Here is a 26,883-nt window from a genome sequence, read left to right as displayed (position 1 = left end):
TTAGATGGAATCTTGCTCTTGTTGCCAAGACTGGAGTGCAATGGCGCAATCTTAGCTCACTGCAACCTCCGCCTCCCAGGGTCAAGTGATTCTCCTGCCTCAGCCTCCTGAGTAGCTGGATTATAGATACCACCACCAAGACTGGCTAAATTTTTGTATTTTCAGTAGAGACAGGGTTTCACCATGTTGACCAGGCTGGTCTTGAACTGTTGACTTCAGGTGATCCACCTGCCTCAGCCTCCCAAAGTGTTGGGATTACAGGCGTGAGCCACCACACCCGGACTTATTTATTTATTTATTTATTTAATTTTTTTTGAGACGTAGTTTCGCTCTGTCACCCAGGCTGGAGTGCACTGGCACCATGTCAGCCCACTGCAACCTCCACCGCCCGGTTCAAGTGATCCTCCTGCCCAGCCTCCAGAGTAGCTGGGATTACAGGTATCCACTACCACACCCGGCTAATTTTTGTATTTTTAGTACAGACAGGATTTCACCACGTTGGCCAGACTGGTTTCGAACTACTGACCTCAGGTGATCCGCCCGCCTGGGTCTCCCAAAGTGCTGGGATTACAGGGGTGAGCCACTGCGCCCGGCTGTAAAATTATAATAAGCATGCCTTAAATATAACTTCCTTTTAAGGCTGTTCAAGAAATAAATGTGCTAAGGGCCTGTAAAGGGCTGAGCAGAGAGGCTGGCATAGTCAGTGCTCAGTAAATGGAAAGGAGAAGATGGAGATGAGGAGGATGGAGGGCCAGAAAGTTGGCCAGGCTTCCTCTATCCTTGGACGTCGGGGCTCCGCTCAGTCTTGGCAGTTCCAGGAATGGCCACGAGATGGCGCCTGAATCCCAGGTATGAGAGACTCAGCGGCGCTTCTTAGCAGAGGAAGCTGTTTTGGGGAAAAGGGGCCAGAGAAGCAGGTAGGCTCCTGAGGTTTGGATGGAGTGAGGCTTGGCATTAGATTTGCTTAAAGTCCAGCCATTTCAGCCTCTCCCTTCGGTTTGTCTCCTAGGGATTCCCTGTATGTACCCCTTTCCCTCCAGCCCTCCAGCACTGGAGCCCAAGTCTCCCGCTGAGCTCCCTCTCCCTCCACACCCAGGCTTCTTAAACCAACCCCTCCTCCTCCCCTGTCATTCATGCACCAGGTAGGAGGACTTAACGGAACACTTCCTGTGGGTCTTGCAGGGTGGGGAGCCAGAGGAAATGACCTGGTTCCTGTTCTTAGCATCCTGGGGGTGGGATGGGAGGTAGGAATAGAAACCAAAAGAGATAAATGGAAAACAGGCAGGACTGGCTTAAGACTTCTTCTCCATCTGTAGGCTGAACCCGTTATCCTCATTTTGCAGAAGCAGAAACTGAGGCTCAGAAGCGTTGGGCCACACGCATGCATTGCCTTTCCCAGGTAGCTGGTGCTCCATCCCCAGTAATAAGGTGAGTTATATCTAAACATATCCATAGACTCATTCAACAGCGTCTACAAGAGCGCCGCAGTTCTAGCAAGGATCAGACCTGGCCCCTGCCCTTGGGAGCTGGCCTTCTGGAGGGTGAGGCTGGGTCTGGTGGCCAGAGGATGGAATTGTTGGCCCCGCCTGAACCGGTTGGGGGAGGGATGGGAGGAAATGTGTGAGAGACTTTGTAGGCTTCTTATGCGCCAAGGACCTGCTCCAGTATAACTTTCAAAGAGGCAAAATCATGACTCCCATACAAATTAAAGTGAACATGTGTCAAAGATTTTCTTTGACTTATTAATTGACATGGAATCAGCAAGATGTTAAAATAAGTTCAACTGGCCGGGCGCGGTGGCTCAAGCCTGTAATCCCAGCACTTTGGGAGGCCGAGACGGGCGGATCACGAGGTCAGGAGATCGAGACCATCCTGGCTAATATGGTGAAACCCTGTCTCTACTAAAAATACAAAAAACTAGCCGGGCGAGGTGGTGGGCGCCTGTAGTCCCAGCTACTCGGGAGGCTGAGGCAGGAGAATGGCGTAAACCCGGGAGGCGGAGCTTGCAGTGAGCTGAGATCCGGCCACTGCACTCCAGCCTGGGCAACAAAGCGAGACTCCGTCTCAAAAAAAAAAAAAAAAAAAAAATTAGTTCAACTGAGAATTTGACTTACGGGTATTTATATTCTCTACTGGACAAAATTCCTTTGCACGGTTATGAGCAGGAATCATTTGCTTTGTGATCTCTTTTCCTCAAATTGCCTCTATCCCTACAGAGCTATAAAGCCAATCAAAGACAATCGAAAGCACACAAGCACACACCCCTGAAGAATCAGATCATCACTAGAGTCCATAGCCAACACCCGGCACTCCTCTGAAAGGAACACACCCAGAAGTCGCTTGCCTTTTCCCAGGCTTTGATATATTTTCTTGGCCGACTCTTGGAAGGATCAGGATGAATCAGGTAGCAGCTGTTGGTGAGCAGGCAGGCCATCTTAGAGCCTGGTCCTCCTCTTTCCAAAATCTTCCCCATTCAGGCGGTAACTTCCAGCTGCAGCCAGGTGGGTAACCGCCAGCAGGTGGCGCTGAGGCAAATTCTCAGCTGCACGTGGGGAATTCTTGACCCTTGGGCTCCCTAGGAGTCAGGTTTCCTGACTTCAGGATTTCATGGGGCCCTTTCTCCCCACCCCCTCCCCACCTTCTCCTCCTTCTCCTCCTCCTCCTCCTTCTCTTCCTCCTCCTCCTCCTTCTTCCTGCTTCTTTTTTTTTTTTTTTTTTTTTTTTTTTTTTGTGGTGGTTGCTTAGTTTTTTGAGACGTGGTCTCGCTATGTTGCCCAAGCTGGTCTTGAACTCCTGGGCTCAAGTGATTCACCTGCCTCGGCCTCCCAAAGTGTAGGGATCACAGACATGAGCCACTGCACTGGGCCATTTCCCCCACTTTTGGTTCAAGTTTTCTCATGATCACAGGGCCGCTTCCAAGTGAGCTCATCTCGAGCCATAAATTCAACCGTTCACTGATTCAATCAATCTTTCATTTGACAAAGTGTCCAGGTGCCAAATTGTATTCCTGAGGCTCTCCAGGAATTCTTTGTGTCCCAGAAGCAGCCCTTGTCTCTGCTTGTCCCGTTTTGCTGCTCCCAGGAGCAAGGCCTCACTCACCTTTGAAAATGAATTCTGCCATCTCAGGACCCCACCCCACCCTGCCCCACCCCTGCCCTGCCTTTGGGTGTGTCCACACCCCCTGGAAACCTGGAAAAGTCACCTCAGCAGAGGTTGAATAAAAAGCTTTACTTTTCTCTCTCCTTTCAAGCTCTCATTCCCCCCTCCCTTTTTTTTGAGACCGAATCTTATTCCATCACCCAGGCTGGAGTGCAGAGGTGCAATCTCAGCTCACTGCAAGCTCTGCCTCCTGGATTCAAGTGATTCTCATGCCTCAGGCTCCCGAGTAGCTGGAATTACAGGTGCACACCACCATGCCCAGCTAATTTTTGTATTTTTAGTAGAGACAGGGTTTCACCATGCTGGCCAGGCTGGTCTCAAACTCCTGACCTCAGCCTCCCAATGTGCTGGGATTGCAGGTGTGAGCCACTGCTCCTAGCCTCATTCCCATTTTACAGGTGAAAAAGTGGCTACTGCTCCTCTGGGTCTGTCCTGGCTGTGGGGAAGGCTGTATCTCTGCTGTACTCCACTTTACTCAGGCCAGAGGATGGCTGAAGAGCTGCCCCCAGGCTTCACTGTTTCCCTGGCCTTCCCATAAACTCACATTCGTGGAGGACTGCAGCATAAGAAGCACCTCCCGTGCGCTTCCCAAGGGCCTGGAAAGTTCTCCAGAATGTAGTGGGAATAACTACAAGCACAGTCCCATCCCAACTCAGCAGGGAAGGAGTGCTGGGGTGACCACAGCTCCCTCCTCAGCTGAGACCCTGCCCTGGGGTAGGGGCAGCAGGCCAAGGGGATGGAGGTGGGCAGGCAGAGTCTGCAGGCCATCATGGTAGTGAGGCCTGCACTGGGGCCAGGACACACATCTGTCCCACTGGGTGCTGGGCAGTGTTTCCCTGGCTCCTTGGTTCTTCCCTGTATGCTGGGTGCAGAATTGTGGGGCATCAGGGAGAAAACCTTCCTCTTCTAGGTAAGGGTCTCTTAGGGTCTCTGCCCTCCATCCCGTGACTGTGACAGCAGCAGGAAAGAGGTCACCCCAGTGCTCCTGCGTCTCAGGGATTCCCTGAAAGGAGAATCTGAGAGAAAAGAGTAGGAGTCCTTGGGAAGCAGATCGTGAGTAGAAAGGTCCCTGGTCTCTGGCCACCTGGGGCCTGCAGGCAGTGAGGTCTGCTGGGAATGAAGTGAATGGTGGGGTAAATTTGAAGTCAGGTAGGAGAGAAGCAGCACCAGACCCCCAGGGCCCGGACAAGCCTGCCAGCTCCCTGCAATTTGCACGACCTTGCATCTCTCTTCCTTTCCTGGGAAGCATGTGGTCTGATAGCTTCCAGGATGACAGCTTGTGCTGGGGCCTGGACTTCTCTGCTCTGACAGATTCAGACATTTGTCTTAGTTTGTTTTCTGTTACTTACAACAGAATGCTGAAACTGGGTAATTTCTAAAGGAAATGAGTGTATTTTTAAAGTTCTGGAGGCTGGGAAGTCTAAGGTGGAGGGGCCACATTTGGTGAGAGCCTTCTTGCTGGTGGGAGCTCTCTGTAGTCCTGTGGGAGGGCAGGACATCACACGGTGAGGGGGCACAGGGGTGTCCCTCAGTGTCCCTTCCTTTTCTTGTAAAGTCCCCAGTCCCACTCCCATAATCACCAGTTAACTCATTAATCCATTAACCCACGAGATTAATCCATTGGGCCGAGCCTTCATGATTCAATCACCTCTTAGAGGTCCTACCTCTCAATACAGCCACATTGGGGATTAAATTTCAGCATAGCCTGGGTGCACTGGCTCATGCCTGCAGTCCCAGCATTTTGAGAGGCCAAGGTGGGCGGATTGCTTGAGCCCAGGGGTTCTAGACCAGCCTGGGCAACATGGTGAAACCCCATCTTGACAAAAAATAAAAAAAATTAGCCAGGCATGGTGGTATGCACGTGTAGTCCTAGCTACTCCAGGGGCTGAGGTAGATTGCCTGAGCCCAGGGAGGTTGATGCTGCAGTGAGCCATGACTGTGCCCCTGCACTCCAGCCTGGGCAACAGAGTGACACCGTGTCTCAAAAACATAAAAGAAAAAAATCTTTCAACATGAGTTTTGGCAGGGACAAATAGTCCAACCATAACAATATCCCAGAGTTATTCCATCAGGATGGGTCCCTGGGGGCTTTGCAAAGGCAGTACTTCATTTCCTCAGATGTACTGTGAGAAACTGTTAGAATTTCTGGTTTGGGGAAGGCTGAGCCCTCAGAAGTCTAGATGAGATTTTCTAGTTTTTTCCTTTGCTGGGAAAAACAGATCAGGATGGCCTCCTTTAGACTGTCAGACACTGGGATCCTTGGACCTCCCTCAGGAGAAGAAAAGTTGGACCTTCTACCACCAATAGGAAGGGCACTCAGAAATCCTGGTGATATGGCTCTGATGAGTGGAGGAACACCAGGGTTCTTGGTCCTCATGCTGGTTTAGATAAAATGACACAGACACATGTAGAGTGATTTTAAGGAGTGGAGAGTTTAATAGGCAAGAAGGGAGAAGGCAGAAGGAAGAAGCTCCCCCACACAGAGACAGACAGAGGGGGCTCCAAAGCCAAGAGAGGGAAGCCCAAGTGGTTGCAAACCAGTCAGGTATACGCACAGAGGTTCGAGGAGGCAGTGTCTGATTTGCATAGGGCTCAGGGGATTGGTTTGACCAGGCATGCCATTCACTTAGCCCGCAATAAAGCTGGCCCTCCCACTCTAGCCTTTTAATATGCAAATGCAGGGTGCCAGGATGTTTTACACACGTGGGGATATGTGGGGGCAGCCATGTTGCCAGGAACACGTGGGGCAAGGGCAAGAAGACGCAGGAATTGCCATGTTGGGTGGACCCAGTTTCTAATGGCCTGCATTTGCATATTAAAGGCTTTTCTGGAGATGCTTTAAAAAATGAAAACTTTCCAAGGACTCCTTTTCCTCTCTGCCTAAAATAATTTCTTAATAACTCCTACAACACTGGTATTCTGAATATCAGAGGAACTGTGGATTTAATTTGGCTCTCATGCTGATGAAGCAGGGCGCACCTGAGAGGGCCGGGAATGTTAACAGCCGTGTCCTATGGCGTGGGCTCCCTCCCTCCGTTTCCAAAGGGATGAATACAAGAGAAGGTGGAGGGCTCTGCACAACTGCCTTTGGTGCCTGAAGTCCCACTGAGGCAAATCTGGGCCACACAGCCTCACCCCGTTACCCCCTTTATGAGTGATTTCTGGAGATATTCCAAGCCCAGCACATTCTCATCCTCAGGTATTTTAGCGATCTATTCCTAGGGCACAAATCATCCCCAAACGTAGTGGCTTAAAACAGTATACATTTGGCTGGGCGTGGTGGCTCATGCCTGTAATCCTGGCACTTTGGGAGGCGAAAGTGGGTGGATTACCTGAGGTCAGGAGTTTGAGATCAGCCTGTCCAACATGGAGAAACCCTGTCTCTACTAAAAATACAAAAAATTAGCTGGGCGTGGTGGCGCATGCCTGTAATTCCAGCTATTTGGGAGGCTGAGGCAGGAGAATCATTTGAACCCGGGAGGTGGAGGTTGCAGTGAGCTGAGATCGTGCCATTGCACTCCAGCCTGGGCAACAAGAGTGAAACTCCTTCTCAAAAAAAAAAAAAAAAACCAAAACCATATACATTTATATACATTTATCCTCTCACTGAGCTTCTGTGGGTCAGGAATCCAGGAGTGGCTTAGCCAGGTGGCCCTGACTCAGGGTTTCTCTTGAAGTTGTGGTCAAGATGTTAGCTGGGACTGGATGTGGTGGCTCACACCTGTAATCCCAGCACTTTGGGAGGCCGAGGCTGGTGGATCATTTGAGGTCAGGAGTTCGAGACCAGCCTGGACAGCATGGTGAAACACCGTCTCAACTAAAAATACAAAAATTAGCCAGGCATGATGGCACGCACCTGTAATTCCAGCTACTTGGGAGGCTGAGGCAGGAGAATCATTTGAACCCGGGAGGCAGAGGTTGCAGCGAGCCAATATCGCACCATTACACTCCAGCCTGGGTGACAGAGCGAGACTCCATCTCAAAAAAAAAAAAAGATGTCAGCTGTGATGACCGACTCCTGAAGGCCGGAGTAGGGCCAGAGGATCTGCTCCCAAGGCAGCTCACATAGTTGGCAAGTTGGTGCTGATCAATGACAGGCGGCCTTGGTTCCTCATGTGTAGGCTTCTGCACAGGCCTGCTTGTACATCCTCACAACATGGGGGCTGCCCTCCTCCAGAGGAAGCATTCCAAGATGGCAGGGTTGAGCCACCAATCTCTTTTATGGCCTAGCCTTGAAAATCACACAATATCACTCCTGCTGTACTCCCTTGGTCACCCAGGCCAACCTTACTTAATGTGAGAGGAGATGACAGAAGGTTGTAACTAGTAGGAGGTAGGGGTTGCTGGGGCCATCTTGGAGGCTGGCTACCTTACCAGCCTTTGGGTTAATCTTCAGGTAAATCTTCAAACTTTATACACAGTGGTTCCCATGCCTCCGAGAACTATCTAAGAGAACCCATTTATGCCTCAGGTTGCAATTTTTTGAATTTTCACAATGAGACCTTGGCGATGCCCTTGAGCAGGATATAAATAACTCCCACATGCTTAGTGTTCCAATAATGGAACACTAGGCATAAATGGGTTTAAGCGTCTTCTATCCATGAGGGGCTCTGTGTCCGAAGAGGGATGAGGAAGATGCTCCGTGCAGGCCGCACCAACTTCCCAGTGGCTCACTTTCTGCTTTGCCCCTCACTGACTGGCACTTTCTGTGTCTCAGCAGCTTGTTCTAGCCATAGCAAAAAGGGGTCCTCCAGGGACTGCCACAGCTGTTCCAACAACAGCCTCAGCTTTTGGCATTTCATGGTTTCTTCAGGAAACTTGACTAGATGGGCCCATTTCTTAGGGACAGCCCAGTTTGAGACCACAGGGACAACTTTGAACCCACTAACTCTGTCCCCATCTCACTCTACCAGCCTGCTACAGTGAAGGTTTTTTGGAGGCCAGTGACAGAAGCCAACTCAGCCAAAAGTGAAATCCAAGGCCGGGCACAGTGGCTCACACCTGTAATCCTAGCACTTTGAGAGGCCGAGGTGGGTGTATTACCTGAGCTCAGGAGTTTAAGACCAGCCTGAGCAACACTGCAAAAACCTGTCTCTACTAAAATACAAAAAATTAGCCAGGCGTGGCAGTGTGCGCCTGTAGTCCCAGCTACTTGGGAGGTTGAGAGAGAAGTGCTTGAACCCGGGAGGTGGAGGTTGCAGGGAGCTGAGATCACGCAACTGCACTCCAGCCTGGGCAGCAGAGCGAGACTCCTCCAAGGAAAAAAAACAAATGGAATCCAGTGGGAGGGTGCCAGAGTGTGTCACAGTACAAAGGGAAATTGAAGAGCCAAAACCCAGGAAGGGCAGGGACCAGGGCAGTCCTGTGGATGTTAACAGCGGGGGTTCATGGGCTGTCACTGTGGAGCACAGCCAGACTTGGTACCAGAGACTTGTCTCTGCTCCAGTTTCCTGGCAGACAGAATCTAATTAGCCCACCCGTGTCAGGTGCCCACCCCTGGTCCAATCAGCAATGGCGGGGAAGTGGTGGCCTCCCATCCGGGATTGTCATGTGCGTCCGTGTGAAGAGACCACCAAACAGGCTTTGTGTGAGCAATAAAGCTTTTTAATCACCTGGGTGCAGGCGAACTGAGTCCAAAAAGAGAGTCAGAGAAGGGAGATGGGGTGGGGCCCTTTTATAAGATTTGGGTGGGAAGTGGAAAATTCCAGTCAAAGGGGGTTTCTCTCTTACGGGCGGGGTGGGGGTCACAAGGTGCTCAGGGGGGGAGCTTCTGAGCCAGGAGAAGGAATTTCACAAGGTTAATCACTCAGTAAAGGTGGGGCAGGAACAAATCACAATAGTGATTTGTTCTTGGACCTCCCTGATATCTCAGATCCTTTTTTTCTGCACAGAAGAAACCTCTTTTTGTTCATCAGTTAAGGCAGGAACCGGCCATTTTCACTTCTTTTGTAATTCTTCACTTGGTTCAGGCCATCTGGATGTATAAGTGCAGGTCACAGGGGATATGATGGCTTAGCTTGGGCTCAGAGGCCTGACAATGATGGCATAGGGGTGAGGCAGGTCCTAGGGAAGGTAATACTGCTGAGGGCCGAGAAACTCAGTAGGAGGATAGTTACTCAAGGAAGAGGTTTGTTCTGTGCAGAAAAAAAAGGATCTGAGATATTAGGGAGGTCCAAGAGCCCATGGCACCCCTGTCCCTTTTCTAGGATCTTCCTGAGAGCCTGAGAATTACTCACTTAATTTAAGAACCTTGGCTCTCGGCCAGCCATGGTGGCTCACTAATCCCAGCACTTTGGGAGGCTGAGGCGGGTGGATCACCTGAGGTCAGGAGTTTGAGATCAGCTTGGCCAACATGGTGAAACTCCGTCTCTACTAAAAACACAAAACTAGCTGGGCGTGGTGGCGCATGCCCGTAGTCCCAGCTACTCAGGAGACTGAGGCAGGAGAATCGCTTGAACCCGGGAGGCAGAGGTTGCAGTGAGCCGAGATCATGCCATTGCACTCCAGCCTGGGCAACAAGAGTGAAACTCTGTCTCAAAAAAAAAAAAAAAAAAAAAGAGAAAAGAAAAAGAATCTTTCCTCTCACCTATTCTTTCCCTGTGAATATCCTTCCCAGATTCTGGCACCCACTTATGGGCTTCAAAGTCACTTAAAATGTGGTTCAAAGACCACTTATTTTAGAATCACCTGAGAAGCATGTTAAAAATACAGGTTCCAGGCCCGGTGCCATGACTCATGGCTGCAATCCCAGCACTTTGGGAGGCCAAGGCAGGTGGATCGCTTGAGCTCAGAAGTTTGAGACCAGCCTGGGCAACATGGCCAAACCCCATCACTACAAAAAATATGAAAAAATTAGCCAGGCATGGTGGCAAGTGCCTGTGATCCTAGCTACGTGCAGGGCTGAGGCAAGAGGATCGCCTGAGCCCAGGAGGTCGAGGCTGCCGTGAGTCCTGTTTGCACCACCGCACTCCAGCCTGGGTGACAGAGTGGGACCCTGTCTCCAAAAAAAAAAAAAAAAAAAAAAGATTAACCGGGCATGGTAACGAATGCTTGTAATCCCAGCTACTTGGGAGGCTGAGGCAAGAGAATCACTTGAACCCAAGAAGCAGAGGTTACAGTGAGCCGAGATCACACCACTGCACTCCAGCCTGGGCGACAGAGCCAGACTCCATCTCAAAACAAACAAACAAAAAGACAGGTTCTAAACATCAGGCCTAGGAATCTACATTTAAACCTGTTCTTTTTTTTTTTTTTTTTTTTTGAGACGGAGTCTCGCTCTGCCGCCCAGGCTGGAGTGCAGTGGCCGGATCTCAGCTCACTGCAAGCTCCGCCTCCCGGGTTTACGCCATTCTCCTGCCTCAGCCTCCCCAGTAGCTGGGACTACAGGCGCCCGCCACCTCGCCCGGCTAGTTTTTTGTATTTTTTAGTAGAGACGGGGTTTCACCATGTTAGCCAGGATGGTCTCGATCTCCCGACCTCGTGATCCGCCCGTCTCGGCCTCCCAAAGTGCTGGGATTACAGGCTTGAGCCACCGCGCCCGGCCCTTAAACCTGTTCTATAAGCGATCCAGAGGCACAGCAAAGGTTGAGAGGTGTTTCAGATGTAGCTTCATCCCAGCTCCCAAAGTGCCACAAATTGCACAAAGTGCTGGTGCTCATGGGAAGGCCACATCCTCGCCCCCCATCCTCTCCACCATGCCCTGACCGTCTCCTTGATCTTGTCCCAGCACTGTCTATTGAGACCTCAAGTCCCTCTCCTAGCAGGAGCCTGGGCCCCGGGATAGGCAACTTTTGTTCTAACCCTGCTCCTGATACCATCTTTTCTTTTTTTTCTCCTTTCCTTTTCTTTCTGTTCTGATTCTCACCAATGTTCATTTTTAATTTTATCTTTAAAAATCTTTTATAGTTATGTAAACAACGTCAAACTTCTTTCCGGAGCTAGGTGATGAATAACCAAATAGGGGAAGGAATTTCAATTGCTCCTAATCCTATATTAGTCCCTGTGCAGATGGGCCTAATGAGTACTGCACCAGGATTTCTAATTATCCTTAATGAGCTTCTAAAATTCATGGGGCATGATAGAGTGAGGTTGTTAATCAAACGGCCCAATGAATCAAGCCTCCTGGTATCTACGCCCTTGGATAGGCCCCTCCCATGGTGACTCTGGGATTGACTTGCTTTGGCTAGTGGGACATCAGTGACTATGACACAGAGGCCAGATAAGTGCTTGTGATTTGGGGCTTACTCTCTTAGCGCTGTCCTGGAACCACCATGTGAACCTAGGCTACATGGTCATCCTTGAGGATGAAAGACCTCATGAAGAGTGAGGCTTAACCATCGCCACCGTCGCAGCTGAACCCAGCCTGCAGCCATTCTTCCAGCTCAACGTAGCTGCACAAGTAAGCCCTGGAAAAATCAGCAGCAGAATGCTGCCAACCCATATATTATCATGAGAAATAAAAAACCATTACTGTTTTAAGCCTAAGTCTTGGGTGGTTTGTTATGCAGCAATAGCTAACTGATACAATGGGTCACAGTAACACTCACAGGACAATATTTCTATGCCACTATTTCCACTTGATATTCTGGAGCTTCATGTACATCTGTTGCAGTGAAGCAATAAAACAATACAGTGGCTTAAACAAGATCGTTTGTTTTCTTGTATGTAAGAGGTTGGAGTTACGTGGTTCATGTCTGGTGGGGCAACTGTGCCCACCCTCAAAATGGCCCTTCTGGCTGGGCGCAGTGGCTCATGCCTGTAATCCCAGCACCTTGGGAGACAGAGGTGGGCATATCACTTGAGCTCAGGAATTTGAGACCAGCCTGGGCAACATAGCGAGACCCTGTCTCTACTAAAAATATACAAAATAAGTTGGGCGGCTGGGCGCAGTGGCTCCTACCTGTAATCCCAGCACTTTGGGAGGCCGAGGAGGGTAAATCACAAGGTAAGGAGTTCAAGACCAGCCTGGCCAAGATGGTGAAACCCCGACTCTACTAAAAATACAAAAATTAGCTGGGCATGGTGGCAGGTACCTGTAATATCAGCTACTCTGGAGGCTGAAGCAGAGAATTGCTTGAACCCGGGAGGAAGAGGTTGCAGTGAGCCGAGATCATGCCACTGCACTCCAGCCTGGGTGACAGAGCGAGACTCCGTCTCAAAAAAAAAAAAAATCTATCTATCTATATCTATCTATCTATCTATCTATCTATCTATCTATCTATCTATCTATCTATCTATAGATATATATATATAAATAAATAACAAAAAAGCTGGGTATGGTGGCCCACACCTCTAGTCCCAGCTACTCTGGAGGCTGAGGTAGGAAGATTGCTTAAGCCCAGGAGGCGGAGGTTGCAGTAGGCTGTGATCACACCATTGCACTCCAGCCTGGGTGACAGAGTGAGACTCTATCTCAAAAAAAAAAAAAAAAAAAAAAAAGAGAAGAGTGAGATGGGAAAATACCCAATTCTTTGGCACATACCACTTCAATTCTTATTTCTTTGCTAAAGCTTGGGCCCATAGCTCCACCTAGTTGCAAGGGAGACTGGGAGATATACTTTCTTTCTTTTTTTTTTTTAAATTGAGATGAAGTCTCGCTCGCTCCGTCGCCCAGGCTGGAGTGCAATGGCGCGATCTCGGTTCACTGCAACCTCCATCTACTGTGTTCAAGCAATTCTCCTGCCTCACCCTCCCAAGTAGCTGGGGTTACAGGCTCCTGCCATCACATCCAGCTAATTTTTGTATTTTTAGTAGAGACAGGGTTTCATCATGTTCGCCAGGCTAGTCTTGAACTCCTGACCTCAAGTGGTCTACCCACCTCTCCTAAAGTGCTGGGATTACAGGCGTGAGTCACTGGGCCTGGCCTGGGAAATGTACTTTCTAGCCAGGCAGCATGTACCCAGCTAAAATATGGTCATTCTATTTATTAAAGAGAGAAGGAGAAACTGCACATTTGAGGATGACTAGCAGTCAATGCTGTGTAGTCTGCCTCCAGGGTTCTCAGCAGTGTTCTCAGTAAATACGAGTATCGCATGGATTAGGTGGTTTAATTTCTCATCATAAAACAAAAACAATCGTAAGTATCAAGTTTTTGCCTATGAATTGGTTAGGGAGATTCAGGCCACAAGTAACAGAATACTAAACTAAAAGTTGCCAAAAGAGTTGGGAGTTTCCTAGCTTAGGCAACATAAGAGGAGACTTCTATCTTTGCAAATAATTTTTTTTTTTTGGAGACAGAAGCTCGCTCTGTTCCCAGGCTGGAGTGCAGTGGCGTGATCTCGGCTCACTGCAACCTCCACCTCCCGGGTTCAAGTGATTCTTCTGCCTCAGCCTCCCAAGTAGCTGGGACTACAGGCACACACCACCATGCCTAGCTAATTTTTGTATTTTTAGTAGAGATGGGGTTTCATCATATTGGCCAGGCTGGTCTTGAACTCCTGAACTTGTGATCTGCCTGCCTCAGCCTCCCAAAGTGCTGGGATTACAGGCATGAGCCACCGTGCCCAGCCTTCTCCAAGTAATTTTTAAAAATCAGCCAGATGTGGTAGTATGTGCCTGTGGTCCCAGCTACTCAGGAGGCTGAGGCAGGAGGATCATCTGAGCCTGGGAGGTCAAGGGGGCAGTGAGCCATGATCACACCACTGCAGTCCAGCCTCCAGCCTCTGCAATGGAGTGAGAGTGTCTCAAAAAAAAAAAAAAAAAAAGGTCAGGAGTTTTATCTTAAGATATCTTGGGGTAGACCCTTTTTGAGTCAAGCCCTTCATGGTTGAAAGATGACTACAGTGGCTCCAACCATCATATCCACAGAGAACAACTAAATAACAGCTATTTTATATTGAGTGCTTATCATGTGCTAGAACTGTCTGGGCATTTTAAGTGTATTCACTCATTTGACTTTCACAGCACCCTGTGAAGAAAGTCCAATTATTTTCACTTTGTAGATGAGGAACATCTCTTTTTATTAGAGGAGGAAAATTCCTCCCAGAAGCCCCCAGCAGCCTTCCCCTCCTATCTCATTGGCCAGAACAGGGTCCCATGGTTCTCCCCAACCCAATTACCAGCAGAGGGGAGTGGATCAGATGTAAATATCCCAGTCACCATCCACCTGGGGGTAATTAGTGCATTGTCCTCCCACCAGAACAAAACAAGCTTCTTTTAGCAAGGAAGCAGGGGGCAAATGTCTGCCCCCCAGGCAGAACCCGTGGTTGGTAGCTGGGGTCCGCCAGCCCACTGGGATTGAAATAAGGTTGGCTCAGACCCTATCTCTTACTTTCCACAAGGCTTCTGCAATTTCTCAGGCTTACAATTGTGTGCCTCTGATTTCCGGCTTCTGCTGAATTCTAACAGCTGTTCCCTTTATTTCTGCCCTGGAATTGACTCAAATGTAGGATGCAGCCCGTTTCTTCTCCCAAGAAACCGTGGATACCAGACTGCTCTGTAAGCAGAATTTCACTGAGGATTTGTGGGTCCCTGGAAGAGTTATAGAGTGGCTCAGCACACGACTGAAAGTGGCACTGGGACGTCCCTGCTCTTACAAGCTGGTTTCTCAGGCATCCTCCAGCCCCACCCGCTCAGGACTGCTGCTCCCATCTGCGGGTGCCCATCTACCCCCCTCCCTCCTTCAGCCCCTGCCCAACACCTCAGTACCCCAGGGGCTTCCAGTTCTCACACAGGAGACCCTGCAATTCGGCTCCCCCTAACCCCTCCTGCTCTTCCTAAACCAGGCTGCCAAGCCAAACCCAGTAAGTGCCTTTTACGAACAAAAGGGCCTTTTAGTTAATACAGCAGGATCTACTTTCCTTAGAAGGAAGCTTTACTTATCAATAACAACCTTTCCCCTCTGGATTCCTCTAGGTGCATTGGAAATTCAAATTTCGGAATAAGCTGACTGCCAAGAGGGTCCTCCCCCTGTCGGGGCCTGTCTGAGCCCCTTAGTCCATGGGAAAGTCACAGAGAAGGGAACGGTCACTTTTCCTGCACCTGAGAAGGTAAAAATCAACTGCTTTAGAAAGATACTGTCCTCCTTGAGTTTTCTAAATCCCTGTCCCAAAAACTGGTGCCTCTGCACACCTCAAGGAGTCAGCAGGCTCTCTGTCTCCGAGGCCTAAAAGCCTCAGGGATTTCTTTCTTTCTTTCTTTCTTTTTTGAGACAGGGTCTCGCTCTGTCACCCAGGCTGGAGTGTAGTGGTGCGATCTTGGCTCCCTGCAGCCTCAGCCTCCCAGGCTCAAACCATCCGCCCACCTCACCCTCCCACATAGCTGGGACTACAGGCGCACGTCACCACATTTGGCTAATTTTTGTATTTTTTGTAGAGAAGGGGTTTTGCCATGTTGGCCAGGCTGGTCTGGAATTCCTGGGCTCAAGAGATCCACCCACTCTGGCCTCCCAAAGTGCTGGGATGACAGGTGTGGGCCACCGTGCCCAACTAGCCTCAGTGATTTTATTTATTTACTTATTTATTTTTGAGACGAGTCTCGCTCTGTCACTCAGGCTGGAGTGCAGTGGCGCGGTCTCAGCTCACTGCAACTTCTGCCTGCTGGGTTCAAGTGATTCTCCTGCCTCAGCCACCTGTGAGCCACCGTGCTGGCCAGCCTCAGTGATTTCTTAGGAGCCTATTGTATGCAATCTTGAGAGCTGAAGAAGTGAGAGGGACTCCCTGACCGCCATCCTACTTCTACAGAATCCTTGGCACCCCCACCAGTGTTCCTAGACTCCATCTCAGGACCAAGGTAGTGTAGACCCGAAGCCCAGCCCTATCCTGGCTCCCGTGCATCCCACAACCTCTGGGGTAGAGGTGGTTAGAGGCACCCAGCTCCAGGCCTTGGCTGCCTTCTCTCTGCCCTGAGGGTCTGCTCAGATCAGGGCAACGCCTCCGCTAGGCTGGGGCTCAGCCTCAGCGTCCTCAGCACAGGCTCCCCACAGGGGGATTTCTACAACTTTCCAGCCCTGGCCCCCTGTTCAAGGGTTTGGCCCGAGGCAGGACTAGAGCTGAGTTGCGGAGGAGGAGGAGGAGGAGGAGGAGGAGTGGGGAGAGAGCCGAGTAGTTCAGGTTGCCCCAGGGGAGAGAGGAGGGAGGAGAAGAGGAGGAGGAGAGAGAGCGAAGGTCCTCAGAACCCAAGTGCAGGGCGGCCTCAGGAAGGTAGGTGACTTCTGTTATTCTCCCTGTGTGCTGTGTCTTTAGGAAAATTCCCCTCACACAACAGCCCAACAGCCTTATACCCGCAGTTGCTCTGGGAGCAGGGGAAAACGTCCTGCAGTTCTTGCTCCTCATTTGGGTCAACTCGACAGGGCAGAAATAAAGGCGACAGCTGCAAGGAATCAGCAGAAGCAGGACAGTGGCCATGAGCCGCCAGAGCTGGCAGAAACCTTGGAGGCTTTGTGTAGCCACGGTGACGGCCATGTCTGGGCTGGCACTCACTTTACGCCAGTCTCTAGAGAGGAGCCCGCGGTTGCAGACTGGGTTACATCTTTTCCCCTCTTCCATGCTGGGATTCTTAAATCTCTACCAGCAGATCAGCATCATCTGGAAACTTAAGAGGAATGCAAATTTGACCCCATCTCAGACCTACTGAAGCCTCTGGTGGTGGGACCTGGAATTTTTTTTTTTTTTTTTTAAACGGAGTCTGCCTCTTGTTGCCCAGGCTGGAGCGCAGTGGCACAATCTCAGCTCTTTCCTCTCTGCCAAATTTGTTTTTGTTTGTTTGTTTGTTTGGAGATGGGGTCTCGCTCTGTCGCCCAGGCTGGAGTGCAGTGGCACAGTCTCGGCTCACTACAATCTCCGCCTCCTGGGTTCACGCAGTTCTCCTGCCTCAGCCTCCAGAATAGCTGGGACTACAGGCGCTCGCCACCACGTCCAGCTAATTTTTTTTTTTTTTTTGAGACGGAGTCTCGCTCAGTCGCCCAGGCTGGAGTGCAGTGGCGTGATCTCAGCTCACTGCAAGCTCCGCCTCCCGGGTTCACGCCATTCTCCTGCCTCAACCTCCCAAGCAGCTGGGACTACAGGCGCCCGCTGCCACCCCCGGCTAATTGTTTTTTTGCGTTTTTAGTAGAGACGGGGTTTCACCGTGGTAGCCAGGTCTCGATCTCCTGACCTCGTGATCTGCCTGCGTTGGCCTCCCAAAGTGCTGGGATTACAGGCGTGAGCCACCGCGCCCAGCCCCACTCTCTGCCTCTATTTGTTTAGGGGCAGGCATAGAATCCCATTCTAGTCAATGAGACAGAAGGGGGTTCTGGAAAGGTCCCCCACCCCCTTATGAAACAAGGAGGATGTCTGAGGAGAAGCTTTGCTGTGGCCTTTTGCCTTTGGATGCTGCCAGAGGGGTTAGAAGGCGGGGCTCCACAATCAGGCAGCTGGGGTGTGTATCCTAGCGGGAAGCCCAAGGGACAGTGGGACAAAAATAACAGTAATAGCAGCTAATGCTTCTTGAGGACTTTCCGCATGGCAGGCCCTATTCTAAGGACCTCGTGTAGCATATTTCACCCCCAAACAGCCCTGAGGTAGGTTCTGTTATTCCCATTTTATAAATGAGGAAACTGAGGCACAGACAGGTTTAAATAACTTGTTTGAAGTCATACAGCTCATACATGGAGGCCAGTATGCAGACCAGGTGTGGGGTACGGGCATTGCGGGCTACTTTAGGGACCCTGGCCTTTTCCTTAGCACAGTGGGAAGCTGGTGAAAAGTTTTAAGCAGGGGTGGCAGCTCTGACTTTTTTTTTTTTTTTTTTTTTTGAGACAGGGTCTCACTCTGTTGCCCAGGCTGGAGTGCAGTGGTGAGATCTTGGCTCACTGTAGCCTCAAACTCCTGGGCTCAAGTGATCCTCCCACTTCAGCCTCCTGAGAAGCTGGGACTACAGGCAAACGCCACTGTGGCTGGCTACTTTTTGTATTTTTTGTAGAGACAGGGTTTCACCATGTTACCCAGGCTGACTTTGAACTCCTGAGTTCAAGCAATCCGCCCACCTCTGCCTCCCATAGTGCTGGAATTACAGGCATGAGCCACCACGTCAGGCCTGATTTACTTTTAAAAGTCACCGAAATGCTTTGCTCATAAAATTCTCTGCTGGGGACAAGCCAGCCACACTTGCATGGCTTGTTCTTCAGCCTCTTTTCCTCCCTGAGACATCAGTCCCTTAGCAAACCCAGCGTCTTGGGTGACTGGGACCAGGGTGACTCAACGGCAGATGCCGATGGGTGAGACAGCCACAAAGATGATCTTTGGCGAGTGAATTACAGGTGATTTGTTTTATTTAATTTTTTTTTTTTTTGAGATGGAGTCTCACTTTGTTGTCCAGGCTGGAGTGCAGTGGTATGATCTCGGTTCACTGCAACCTCCTCCTCCCGGTTCAAGCTATTCTCCTGCCTCAGCCTCCAGAGTAGCTGGGATTCGAGGCGTGTGCCACCACACCCAGCTAATCTTTGTATTTTTAGTAGAGACAGGGTTTCACCATATTGGCCAGGCTGGTCTCGAACTCCTGACCTCAAGTGATCTACCAACCTTGGCCTCCCAAAGTGTTGGGATTACAGGAGTGAGCCACCACCTCTGGCCAGGTGATTTGTTTTAAATCTGAATTTTTACATTTTTCTTTTTTTTTTTTTTTGACAGAGTCTCGCTTAGTCGCCCAGGCTGGAGTGCAATGGCGCGATCTCGGCTCACTGCAAGCTCCGCCTCCCGGGTTCACGCCATTCTCCTGCCTCAGCCTCCCGAGTAGCTGGGACTACAGGCGCCCGCCGCCTCGCCCGGCTAATTTTTTGCATTTTTAGTAGAGACGGGGTTTCACCGTGTTAGCCAGGATGGTCTCGATCTCCTGACCTCGTGATCCGCCCGCCTCGGCCTCCTAAAGTGCTGGGATTACAGGCGTGAGCCACCGCGCCAGGCTGAATTTTTACATTTTTCTATAATAAGTGACCATATATCACTTGCTATTTAAAAATCTTTTTTTTTTTTTTTTTTTTTGAGATGGAGTTTTGCCCTTGTTACCCAGGCTGGAGTGCAATGGCACGATCTTGGGCCACTGCAACCTCTGCGGGTTCGAGCAATTCTTCTGCCTCAGCCTCTGAGTAGCTGGGACTACAGGCATGCGCCACCACGCCCAGCTAATTTTTGTATTTTTAGTAGATATGGGGTTTCACCATGTTGGCCAGGCTGGTCTCAAACTCTTGACTTCCGGTGATTCTCCTGCCTTGGCCTCCCAAAGTGCTGGGATTACAGGTGTGAGCCACCATGCCCAGCCAAAAGTTGTTATTTATAAAAAGAAAGACGAGGGGCCAGCACCCCACCCTCCCCAGGGTTGTTGACTCCTGCTGGTACTGGCTGTGGCTGAAGTCATCATCGTGGAGGCTAACCCTTGGAGGGCGGATAGTGCACTGGCAGCTTCCTAAGTGCTTTATGTGACCTGTATGAACTCATTTAATCCCCACTGGCTTGGCCGAGGCCATGGAGCTGAAGAGTGGCAGGCTAGCATCCGGACTCTCAGCTACATAGCAGGCTGCTTTTCTGGAAATGGTTTCCAGTTTCTCCGTGGGTGAAAGGTCTGTCCTTCCCACACCTTCCACAGTGGAAGTGGCCTCCATTCTCTGCTGTGCAGAATTGCTGGTGGAGAAGTGGGTGTTGGGGAGCTGGGGGCAGGAAATAGAAAATATTGGACAGGAATGTCCTGCAGTTGTTTGAAGCCTAAACAAAAACCCATTCTTGGCCAGGTGCGGTGGCTCACGCCTATAATCCCAGCACTTTGGGAGGCTGAGGTGGGCTGATCACTTGAGGTCAGGAGTTCAAAACCAGCCTGGCTAACATGGTGAAACTCCATCTATTCTAAAAATACAAAAATTAGCCGAGTGTGGTGGTGGGTGCCTGTAATCCCAGCCACTCTGGAGGCTGAGGCAGGAGAATCGCTTGAACCCGGGAGGCGGAGGTTGCAGTGAGCAGAGATCGCACCACTGCACTCCAGCCTGGGTGACAGAGCGAGACTCCCTCTCAAAAAAAAAAAAACAAACCTATTCTTCTTGTGGTGTCAGCCCACAGAGCCATCAGCTTAGATAGGCTCTGCCCTTCTTGGGACCCTAGGCTCCTGGATCTGTCACAGTACGAGTAGGGAGGGAAGGGTGGTCATTTGAGGGATGTAGACACCTGATAATTATGGTTAAGAATTTGCATATTCAAATCCCGGCTCTGATACTTACCAGCTATGAGACCTTTGGCAAGTACCTAACCTTTGTGAGTCTTCATTTGTTTTTATTTAGAGATGGGGTCTCGCTCTGTTGCCCAGGCTAGAGTGCAGTTGCATGATCGTAACTCACTGTAACTTCAAACTCCTGGACTCAAGTGATCCTCCCGCCTCACCCTCCCAAGTAGCGAGGACTATAGGTTCATGCCACCATGCCCATACCTCGCTAATTAAAAAAAAAAAATTTTTTTTTTTGTAGAGACAGAGTCTCACTGCGTTGCCCAGGCTCGTCTCGAACTCCAGGCCTCAAGAGATCCTCCTCCCTCAGCTTCCCAAAGTGCTGGGATTACAGGCATGAGCCACAACATTCAGCCCGAGTTTTAGTTTCTTTATGGGTAAAATGAAGATCTTGGCAGTTGTCCGGGTCAAATGGCAGAATATGTGTAAAGTCCTTAGTATGGTGCCTGGCACATGGTAAGCACTTATTAAATAATGGTTGTCATTATAATTCAACAAGTGTTTACTGAGCCTCCTCGTGGTACCCGGCACTATGTCAGCAGCAGACCCACTGGCAGTACCAGAGCCTGGCGATTGCATCTCGAGGCTCCAAACATGCACAAACTTAAGAATTCAGCAGAAGCAAGAAGCCAGAGTTAGAAGTTCCCTGAGAACAAAAGTCCCTAGAGTGTACAGAGAATGGAGGGAGGGCTTCGCGTGACCCAGGGCATGGGATGGGGCTTGAGGAAAAGTTGCCTCACTCTCATGGGGACCCCTGCCGATGCCCGGTTTATAGACATGGCAGAGTGTGCCCCCTGCTCCTGGCTGGCAGAGGCCTGACTCTGTGAAGGTGCTGGGCAACACTCCCAGGTGGAGGGGTGAATTTTGTTTGTTCCTAATTAAATATGGCTCCCATTCCCTTTTTATTTTTGTTTGTTTGTTTTGAGACAGTCTCGCTCTGTTGCCCAGGCTGCAGTGCAGTGTCATGATCTTGGCTCACTGAAACCTCCGTCCCCCGGGTTCAAGTGATTCTCCCACCTCAGCCTCCCGAGTAGCTGGGATTACAGGTGGCCACTACCATGCCCAGCTAACTTTTGTATTTTTAGTAGAGACAGGGTTTTACCATGTTGGCCAGGCTGCTCTCGAACTCTTGACCTCAAGTGATCTGCCCGCCTCAGCCTCCCAAAGAGCTGAGATTACAGGTGTGAGCCACCACGCCTGGCCACATTCCCTTTCTTTAGCAAAGAACTTGCTCAGAGTCATGCAGGTAGTAAGCAGGCAAAGCTCATCTTTCAATCTGTGTAGTTTGGGTTGGGGGGGTTGGTTGTGTGTGTCCCTGTTCCAGAAGATAAGAAATAGTAGGACCAGGCTGGGCGCGGTGGCTCATGCCTGTAATGCCAGGACTTTGAGAGGCTGAGGTGGGCAGATCATGAGGTCAGGAGTTCGAGACCAGCCTGACCAACATGGTGAAACCCCGTCTCTACTAAAAATACAAAAAATTAGCCGGGCGTGGTGGCACATGCCTGTAATCCCAGCTACTCAGGAGGCTGAGGCAGGAGAATCGCTTGAACCAGGGAGGCAGAGGTTGCAGTGAGCTGAGATCGCGCCTGGGCACTCCAGCCTGGGTGACAGAGTGAGACTCCATCTCAAAATAAAAATAAAAATAAAAATAAAAATAAAAATAAAATAGTAGGGAAGAATTAGGCTTAGAACTATAACTGGCACTCAGGAAGTACACAATTAAGGTTAGCTGATTTTATGTTTAGCTTGTGCCATCTTCTCCCTCTCTGTTTCAGCTTCTTTTTTTCTTTTTTTTTTTTTGAGACAGAGTTTTGCTCTTGTTGCCCAGGCTGGAGTACAATGGCGTGACCTCGGCTCACTGCAACCTCCGCCTCCTGGGTTCAAGCGATTCTCCTGCCTCAGCCTCCCAAGTAGCTGGGATTTCAGGCATTAGCCATCACGCCTGGCTAATTTTTGTATTTTTAATAGATACGGGGTTTCACCATGTTGGTCAGGCTGGTCTCGAACTTCTGACCTCAGGTGATCCACCTGCCTCGGCCTCCCAAAGTGCTGGAATTACAGATGTGCGCCACTGTGCCCAGCCTATTTCAGCTTCTTTAGACACTCTTTGTGTGCCTTAAATTACTATTTACAAAAAGTTAAATATATTTCTACATTTTCCCACCTCCTTTGCAGTAGCTCTAGCCAAAATAACTAAGTTCTGGCAAGCATAAGTGGCATATGCAACTTTCAAGAATTGCCCTTAAATGGAGGCATTGTGTCTTTCTTCTCCCCTTTCTTCTTTCTTGCTGCATGAAATGTAGGCATGATGGCTGGAGCTGGAGCAGCTATTTTGGGCCATAAGACAAAAGTTGAATGCAGAGAATTTGGGAGCAGCAAGACAGAAAAAGTCTAGGTCCCTAATGATTGTGGCATCACCATGCCAACCTGGACTGTATTCCTAGAGAAAATAAAATTTAAATGAGAGAAACAAAATTCGATCACATTTAGGCTTCTGTTATTCAGGTATCCATCATTCGTAGCTGAAATGAATCCAAATTAATACTGGAGTAGAACTTGAATTTAGACCCAGGCTTGTCTGACCCTGAGAAACTCCACCAGTGTTTCTTAAAGCGTTGATGGGTGACTACCTGAATCAGAATCATGGTGAGAAGCGTGTTTAAAACACAGATTATAGGCCAGGTGCAATGGCTAACATCTATAATCCTAGCACTTCGGGAGGCTGAGAGGGAGGATCACTTGAGCCTGGCAGTTCGAGATCAGGCTGGGCAACATAGCAAGATCCCCTCTGTACAAAATAATTTTTTTTTTTTTTTTTTTTTGAGACAGAGTCTGGCTGTGGCCCAGGTTGAAGTGCGGTGGCGCAATCTCAGCTCACTGCAACCTCCACCTCCCAGGTTCAAGTGATTCTCCTGCCTGAGCTTCCCAAGTAGCTAGGATTACAGATGCACGCCACCACGCCTGGCTAATTTTTCTTGTTGTTGTTGGTTTGTTTTTTTTGAGACAGAGTCTTGCTCTGTCATCCAGGCTGGAGTGCAGTGGCATGATCTGGGCTCACTGCAACCTTCACCTCCTGGGTTCAAGCAATTCTCTGCCTCAGCCTCCCAAGTAGCTGGGATTACAGGCACCCGCCACCACGCCCAGCTAATTTTTGTATTTTCAGTAGTGATGAGGTTTCACCATCTTGGCCAGGCTGGTCTTGATCTCCTGACCTTGTGATCCACCCACCTCGGCCTCCCAAAGTGTTGGGATTACAGGTGTGAGCCACTGAGCCTGCCTTTTTTTGTATTTTTAGTAGAGACGGGGTTTCACCATGTTGGCCAGGCTGGTCTTAAACTCCTGACCTCAAATTATCTGCCCGCTTTGGCCTCCCAGAGTGGATTACAGGAGTGAGCCACTGTGCCCAGCCCCTACAAAAATTTTTTAATTAGCCAGGCGTGGTGGCGCACACCTGTCTATAGTCCCAGCTACTCAGGAGGGTGAGGCAGGAGGATCACTTGAGCCCAGGAGTTTGGGGTTGTAGTGAGTGCCCACTGCATTCCAGCCTGGGTGACAGAAGTAGACCCTGTCTTTAAAAAATAAAAATAAAAATAAATAAAATGTCTATTCTGGTATACCACTCAGCTCTGCTGAATTAGACTCTCTAGAGCTGGGACCTGGGCAATTCTCCTTTAACCAAGTTCCCCATGCAGTGGACTTTGAGGCACACTCAAGTTGGAGACCACAGGGCTTCATTCTATGTCCTCATGTAACTCCTAAGAAAATCAGGAGTCCATTCTGATCCCCTACGTGAACTGAATGCAGGTGGAGCTCAGGGGACTTGGGGGAGGCAGTGAGGGTGGAGGGCAGGGGTCAAGCACCCCAGGCCTCAGGTCATCTGTGTCCATCCCCTGAGTTAGGCTCTGTGCAGCCCTCCCTGAGGAGGTAGCCCTGTCCCCAGGGCCCTGGATGGCGAGGATGACCCAGCCTCTGTACCCCGCCCTCACACATAGCGCTCGCTACAAAGCTTGCTGGAATCATCTGAGGCTACCAGTGTCTACAGCACATCGGGCTGACCTTATATAACCTGGGACCAGCCCCAGGAAGCCAATCTCAGCTCAGGAGCCAAGATTTTAGTGCAAAGCTGTGCCCGCTTCTGTAAACCATGGCTCTCCTGAGAAACAGCTCATGCCTTTGGTAAGCTGCTGGGCCCTGGCGCGATGGAACACCTGACTTGTGGCACCTGGGGACCACGTGACCAGAGCTGAGCGCTGTCTGACCTTGCCACAAAGTCAGGTGTGCCCAGCAGTTTCTGTCATCGAGGGGAGAAGGCACACGTGGGCGAAGGCTGAGCGCAGGCATGTCCTGAAGCCCAGATGAGCCTCTCAGCAGGTGGCTTCTTCCTCAGAGTCCCTTCTCCGGCTTCCCAAAACCCCTACCTCTGCCCATACCTTGGGCACAGGTCCCTAAGACCAACTGAACACTCGAGCCTGTGCCAGGCAGAGACCCTGGGTGGATGCCAGCAGAAAGATTGGTGAAGACTGGATCTCCTGGGCAGAAGCTCTGACAGGCACATAGGGTCCAGTGTGTGGCTGGAGGCATCAGGGAGCAGAGGGATGCCAGCCCCTCTACGTTCTCCCTTGTCATGGCCGGGTGTGAGAATGACCTTGGGCAGCGGGGTGGGGCATGAATATTTTGAACTTGTGCCAGCTGTGTGGTGGAATGAGGACCTGCACGGAGGCCTCCACCCCTTGGCTCCCATCTCCCTCCGTGGGAAGCTGTGTTCAGGCACTGCTCCTCCTGCAGGGACAGGGAGTCACTGGTCCCAGCTTGCTGGTTGCCAGGCAACCCAAGATGAGCCTTCGAGGTCATTCCTCAGACAACTCTGAGCTCTCTCCACAGCCTGGGAACAGATGGTTCCGCAGCAGCCAGCCCCAGCCCGAAATGGGTTGCGGAGGCACTGCTGCCTGTCTCCACCAGCAAGAGGGAGGAGAGGCCCTTCCCGGGCCTGCAGTAGTCCGGGGTAGACGCAAGCAGAAAGACTGGTGAAGACTGGATCTCCTGGGCAGAAGCACTGACAGGCACGTGGGGTCCTGTGTGAAGAGCTGCACTTTGTGTGAAAGGAGAGGTGGCCCGAGGTCTGGTTCTACTTCAGCCGGGGCAGTGGCTGGTGGGCTTGCTGCATGCCAGTCTTGGAAGGGGGTGATGGGGAAGTTGGTGAAACAAAGGCGCTGGGTCAGCAACTATGTGGGGGGACTCTCAGAAACGGCCCAGATTACAAGAGAATGAGTGACGGTTCACCAAAGCCCTCCCCATCAAAAGAGACTTTTAACAGTCAGGTGACACCTGTGGGTGTCACTGTCTTCCCTTTCTCTATTATTAGGACCTGGACAATATTCAAGAAGATGTCCCAACCACATGTAGCCTTACCTTTGATACTTCCAATTGCAATAAGACTTACATTTTAGAATAAGAGATACAGGCTGGGTGCAGTTGCTCATGCCTGTAATCCCAGCACTTTGGGAGGCCAAGGTGGGTGGATCACTTGAGGTCAGGAGTTTGAGACCAGCCTGGCTAACATGGCAAAACCCTGTCTCTACTAAAAAATACAAAAATTAGCTGGGTGAGGTGGCATGCTCCTGTAGTCCCAGCTACTTGGGAGGCTGAGGCAGGAGAATCGCTTGAACCTGGGAGGCAGAGGTTGCAGTGAACTGAGATTGCGCCACTGCACTCCAGCCTGGGTGACAGAGCAAGACTCTGTCTCTAATAATAATAATAATAAAAAGAGATACAGACCATTTACAGGGTTGTTCCTGGTCCATTATCCTGCTCTAATAATGCCAAGCAACATATTCCCTGGGGACAGAACTGATCACCACTAGTTTATGACTCTACCTCATTTGAGGTGGCATCCAGGGTGACATCCCAGACTTCCTTACCTTACTTGAAGCACAATAAGCCTTAATTTTCTAATAGAAATGTTGACCAGCAAGCCAGCTTTTTTTTTTTTTTTTTCTTCCAGGACAAGGATACACCCTTAAGAATTTTGCAAACATCACATGTTTTCTTTCCCCTTGTTGCAATATGTGTAATTTATCTCCTGGTGTGACTTGCTTAATAGTTACCGTTTGTTAATTCCATCTGTTTCCCAAGAGGAGGACATATTGTTACGTGGTGATGTTCTGGGTTCTGTGAGTCTCCCATAAGCCACAGCTGGTCAAGAAATGAATCAATGGGGCCACAAACAAAGTGGCCATGGAGGCAGGCATGGGGGCAGGCATGGGGGCAGGCACGGGGGCAGGCATGGAGGCAGGCATGGAGATTTTGCCCAGCTTCTCCAGTGCGAGCTTCCCTCACCAAAGCCAACTGGTTGCCATCGCCTCTGAGTGGCCACACCTGAGCCCTTGTGGCTCAGCCAGCCAGCTGGTGACTGCCTGATTACACAAACACTCCTTCCTGGAAGGCAGCAATTTGTCCCCCTGCGATGGATCCTCATTGTAGAGCTGGACGTGCATTTCCGTCCTCCCTCCGCACCTCCAATCAGGGTCTCACTGAAGGCCACCA

The 26,883-nt window shown here is 50.3% G+C and overlaps 1 long non-coding RNA gene across 2 annotated transcripts; it reads left to right on the top strand.

Moving 5' to 3' along the window:
• Window positions 1-1,193: 1,193 nt before the first annotated feature.
• LOC123569768 (uncharacterized) lies at window positions 1,194-25,966 on the top strand. 2 transcript variants are annotated; one of them, XR_010580389.1, is made up of 6 exons: window positions 1,194-1,428; window positions 2,217-2,404; window positions 11,412-11,557; window positions 14,547-14,900; window positions 15,013-15,146; window positions 20,582-25,966. It is a non-coding gene; the product is annotated as an uncharacterized lncRNA (long non-coding RNA). The 2 variants fall into 2 exon arrangements; XR_012423917.1 differs by having other exon boundaries at window positions 2,217-11,557.
• The last annotated feature ends 917 nt before the right edge of the window (window positions 25,967-26,883 follow it).

The sequence above is a fragment of the Macaca fascicularis genome, chromosome 1 (genome assembly GCF_037993035.2).
Source record: "Macaca fascicularis isolate 582-1 chromosome 1, T2T-MFA8v1.1".
Taxonomy (NCBI): domain Eukaryota; kingdom Metazoa; phylum Chordata; class Mammalia; order Primates; family Cercopithecidae; genus Macaca; species Macaca fascicularis.
Note: the sequence above shows the minus strand (reverse complement) of the source record. Positions and strands in the feature narration are given on the sequence as shown.